Source organism: Marmota flaviventris, chromosome 18, assembly GCF_047511675.1.
Source record: "Marmota flaviventris isolate mMarFla1 chromosome 18, mMarFla1.hap1, whole genome shotgun sequence".
Taxonomy (NCBI): domain Eukaryota; kingdom Metazoa; phylum Chordata; class Mammalia; order Rodentia; family Sciuridae; genus Marmota; species Marmota flaviventris.
In genome coordinates, this window is record NC_092515.1 from 10,236,440 (window position 1) to 10,241,988 (window position 5,549).

The window sequence follows — 5,549 nt, forward strand, 5'->3', positions numbered from 1 at the left end:
GCAGGGAGAAGAGGCTGTGAGCCCTGCCTACCCCCTCCACCCTCCAGCACAGCCACCCCCCAGCAGGGCCACCCCTCCTACTCCTGTCTCCCGGGGCCCTTGACATCTCCCTGCGAAAACCACTTGTGATAAAACCAGCTCCATTAACTGTACCGAAAACCACGGTGCACAACACTTAACAAGCATGATCTCGCTCAGCCGGCTCTTCTCCCCTGGAGAGTGGGCACTGGATGACGCCCATTTTGCAGAGAACAAGACAAGCCACTGAGCCAAGGTCACTTTGCTCACATGGGTCCTGACAGTGTCTGGTCCCCGCACTGGGGCTGGGAGCCCCTTGAGGACAAGGACTTAGTAAGATTCATCTCTGTGTGTCCTCTCTCTCCACTCTCCGCAACCGACCAGGCTAAATCCCTCTGCCTGTTGTTCCTCCTCCAAACTCTTCCCCACCCCAGCACAGGGAGCCCCAGGACCAGAACTCCCCTGGGCTCCCAGGGTCCTCTGGGCACACCCTAGAGCCGCCCTAGCCCCGCACAGCCTGGCTTCTGGGTTCTGTATGTAGGCAACTGACTTCTGGCATCTGAGCCCGGTGTGAGCTAGGCCGGAGGCTGGGAGGCAAGGAAAGCTGTTTTCCTGCTGGGTTTCTATCAGCCACAGGATTGGCTGGGTCGTAGAATGAGACTGGTCTGAGAGCCTCACGTCGTAAGTGTTCACTAAGAAATGATTCTATGTTGCTGTCATTTGTGTGGGTCTACTGTGAGCCAGGAACTGAACTGATGCATAATTTATATCTGTGGTCTCACTGGGGCGCATGGAGGATATGGGACAAACTGTAGAATGCTTTCCCAGAGCCTTCGAGGCCTCGTAAGTTCTGGGTCTGTCATTTCCTTGATGTGCTGTCCTTCCACTTTCTTCTCCCTCCGCAACTCCATTTTCACTCCATTTCATTTTATTTTTTTAAGTACTAGGTATTGAACTCAGGGGTGCTCTACTACTGAGTTACACCCCCATCCATTTTTATTTTATTTTTTGTGGTATTTTTAAGTTGCTGAGGCTGGCCTCAAACTTGGATCCTCCCGCCTCAGCCTCCTGAGTATCTGGGATTACAGGTGTGTATCACCACATCCAGATAATGCTTTTTTTTTTTTTTTTAATGGTTCTGGGAGTTGAACCTGGGGTTTGCCCATGCTAGGCAAATGCTCTGCCCCAGCATCTCACCAGCCTCTCACCACCTTCTGTCAAAACCCGGACTGCATAATCTTGTTGTAGGAGGCGAGGGCTCTAGGGGTGGGCCTAGGGCCAGGACTCCCGGGAGACTTTGGAAGGAAGGTTAGAGAGGGGCCAATAGACTTGGAGGGAGGGGCTTAAATTCAGAAGTATGTCAAACTCAAATCTATCTCAGGCCCTTTGCACTTGCTGTTTCTTTTTCTTGGAAAGTTTCCCCTCTCAATTGTAGGTATAATTGCTTTCTTCTGCTCATTAGCATCTCACTCAAATGTTACTTTTCAAAGAACACTTCCCTGACTCCACAGTCTCACCCTTCCATCCTTCTTATCATTTTTGTAGTATCTACCAGGACAATAAATGATATTACCCACTCTGTTTCTGTTTCTTGATCTGTAAAATCATGATGAAAATAGGACATGTGGTGAGGATAACTGAGTACCTGGCACACAGTTAAGTGCTCGGTAAATGTTAGCTATTATTTCTTTGGCATACAGTGATTTACCTTCTCCATGAAACATTGAGATCCAAGAGAGCAAATCTGAGGCTGACTTGGTCACCCCTGAAACTCCAGCAGAGGTTGGCGCATAGTAGGTTCTCAGTAAACATTTTTGAATGACTGAAAGAGGTAGGCACGATCAGGAGCCCCCACCTTCCAGGGGCTCAGGGTCACACAATCAGAAAGTGGGTGGAGTAAGGATTCAGCCCAGGTCAGTCTGGTTCTAAAGCTCTCACCGTCTGGCTGTGTGTCCAGAGGCAAATCTGTGCTTGGCCTCACTTCCCCTGTCTGTGGAACATGGTCTAGGTCATCTCTAGGTGTTGACTCCTCAGCGGAGACTTGGGGAAGGAGGTCTAATATTCTTTAAATCCATTGTCAGGTTCCCCCCTCCTCTTACTTCCCCCCAACTTCCGAGCCAGCTCCGACTGACACGGCGCTCTGGTCCAGGCTTCACAACTGGGCCTCTGTCAAAACCCGGACTGGATAATCTTGTTGTAGGAGGCCAGGGCTCTAGGGGTGGGCCTAGGGCCCGGACGCCCGGGAGACTGTGGAAGGAAGGTTAGAGAGGGGCCAATAGACTTGGAGGGAGGGGCTTAAATTCAGGGGGTGGAGCTAATCCAATTAGAAGGTCCGGTCCAGGGCTCTGGGCCAAGTGTTAGAGTCCTTCGGTGGTTCAGGGGGCGGTGCTAATGGCTCGGGGGCGGGAATAGAACTTTGGCTCCCACACGACTTGGGGGCGGAGCTAAAAGGCCCGTGGGTGGGTCTAGAGCTAATAAACAAGGGCTAAGGACTGGGCTAGAATCAGTTCAGGGAGGACCTAGTGGATACCTGAGAGGGTTTGAAGCTCTTCTGTCGGGCCCTGGTCTTGCGAGAGGGCTTCTGGGAGATGCAGTAAAAAATTGAGGAGATGGAATGGGGGCTAGAGGAGTGTCTTCCTCCTCCCCATTCTCCGCTCAAAGCTGGGGGCATCGCTTCGGGCTGGGAAGCTGAGAAAGCCCTGCCCCTTTCAGTCGTCTGCATTCCTATTGGCGGAGGAGCCTGCGCGACAGACTCTCATTGGTTCCGAACAGGCGAGGAGGGGGTCTAGAGAGAAAGCACTCAGGTTGTGGGCTGGACCAGACAGTACCTAGGGGGACCCCGGCGCAGCCAATCCAGGCCTAAAGATTCTGTTGCGGGGGGACTGGCAGACGGTGTCCCGAGCCCCTTTTCTGGACATCCTGGGGGATGACCCCGGTGCCAGGCCCGGCGCCGGCCGCCTGATGCCCGGCGGGCCGAGCTGGGGATGCTGGAACGAAAGGCGTTGCTATGGCAACGGGAGGCAGGGCCTGGGGGGGGGACCGGGCCCGGGCTGGGGCCGGGGGGGCCGGCGGAGGCTGTGGCGGGGCGATGGCGGAACGCGGCCCGGCCTTCTGCGGCCTCTACGACACGTCCTCGCTGCTGCAATACTGCAACGGTGAGACCCCCTCCTTAGTTCCGACCCTGGCCTTGACTAGCGCTGGACCCATCTCCTTCTGCCCCAATCTCCTTCTTCCAAGTCTCTGTCCCCTCCCTTGCTGATGATCCCCTTTCTTTCCTTCTGCACGACCCTGACCCTAGAGCAAGGTCCCCATTCCCAAAGCCAGGATCTCCCACCCACTCACCCACTTGGATCGTCCCTTGCTCTGGAGGTGGCTAGAAGAGGGAGGGGGCAGATCCCAAATGAATCTGTGGTTTGGAAGGAGGGAAGGCTTGGGGGACCTCTGGGTCTGGAAATATGCCCTCTGCCTCCCCGCCTCAAGCCTTGGTACCCTCCCCTCTCTCCCTTATGGAGAAACAAACAGATTAGATTAGCGGTAAGGGTGGGATTTGTTGTTGAGTTGAAGGCAGGAGTGTGGGACTGTAGGATGCCAGAGAACTTCTCCATAGAGCCCCCAAATCCTAAGGCCGGCCCTCCCACTCCTTAAGACCCCACCCTTCTCCCTAGAAGAAGAGTATGATACCAGAAGGACCATTGTGGGTGTCAGGTCCAGATGAGGGGAACTGGGGGTAGAGGGGAGGGGAGACATGAGGAGAAGTGGGAAGTGGGGGCTGGTCTTAGCAAAAGAGCTGAGGCCAGGGAAATGGTCAGGAGGGGCCAGATGGCTTGAGTCATGGGGGTTGGGATGGGCAGGCCAAGCCTTCAGAATGATGCTGGCTTTTCTGGGTGGGGGCTGAACTGTCAAGGTAAAATTGCTTCTGTTTCACTCAGGGGTCCCTGAGAAGGGACCATCTTCCAGTTTAGAGGTCATTCCTCTGGGAACACTCCCAGATATGGCCAAAGACCATTGGAGTTCAGAGAATCCTGAATGCTCCATTTGTCTTCCTCTGCCCCTCTAAGAGGCAGGATGACAGGGTGTCCAAGCCTGGTTTCTGCCACGGAAAGACTGTGTGTCCATGCACAAGTAACTGCAGCCTTCTGGACTGTAGTCTTCTTCTTCTTTCTCTCCTCCTAAAAGGGGTAGACTACAACTACAGGAGTTACCAAGAGCATTATATACCATAAAATAAGTTAATCCTATTTTGGATTTATTGAGCACCTATCATGAGCCAGGAAACATGTTAAGTGTTTTGCATGAGAAGTGCCTAACACATATAAGCTTGCAATAACAGATACCATTTTCTGTAGTAGTATTAATGATAGATAAGAAGGGGCTCAGCATAGGAATTGATTGGGACTCCCTCTCCCCTGCCGCCTGACCCTTTGCCCATGTCCTTGGTTTTCTAAACCCTTCCCTTGTGGGTTCCACCCTGACAGCTCTCTCCCTCTGACCTCTGGAGGCCCCCACCTTTCTCTGCAGGTTCAGGAATGGATCTAGGAAGTACTGGATGGGGGGCAGGGCAGGCGAGGCTGGGCAGGCGATTGGGCCGCAGAGGGAGGGAGGGAGGGGAGGGACTGAGGGCTGCACTGCAGAGACCAGCAGGCAGGCAGGGCGGCCTAGGGACACAGGATGGCAGGTGCGACCTCCACGCCCCGTTCCTGTTTTTGCTACGATCTTGACTTCCAACGGGCTGGGAGCCAGGGTCTCCTCGATTGTGGCCAGCAATGAGTCTGGGTATGAGTGGTCTGGGAAGGGGGACTACTTAGAATCCCCCACTTCGGGAAAATGGGTGAGGTGGGGGGGAGATGGAGGAGTCATTTGGCTGCATCCTTGGTTTGAAGAGGAGGGGGAGAGCCAAATCAGGTGTGTGAAGTACATAGGCAAAATAAAGAAGGGGTGCAGAGGAGGAGTACTCCAGCTGGGGAAGAGAGGTTGAGGTCATCTGTGCTCATCTCCCTTCCTCTGGTCTCCTGGGTGCCCTGTGTGCTACCTGCAATCCCCAAGTCTGCCACCAGGGCCCGCAGAAGCTCTATCCTTGCAGCTGGAGAACCCCTTGGTGAGGAAGATTGAGGGGGACAAAGCATGACTTTTGGCTTGGAAAGTCTTAGAAACTGTGAGGGAATGTTAGTACCCATAATGGAATATTAATGTCCGTCAGAGAATGTTGAGGATCCGTTCTAGAACGTTGGTGTCACTAGGAGAAGGCTGGTGTCATCCTTGAAATGTTGATATCACTCAGACATTTAGCATCTTAGTCATAGAATCTTTAAACCAGAGCGAGAGGTTCCCGGATTGGTAGAATCTTCGTAGAGAGGAAGGGACTTCCCCAGGGTCACACTTGCAGGGCGCTGTGTTAAAGAGAGGAGGTGAGGAAGGGCGGGAGAGCCGTGGGGATTTCCTTCCCCCTGCGGAGCCCTGTTCCTGGGCCCATCTCCAGGCATCCCCGCTCCAGGTTGCGGGAGAGGTAGGGAGCGTGGCTGGCCCGGTTTAGA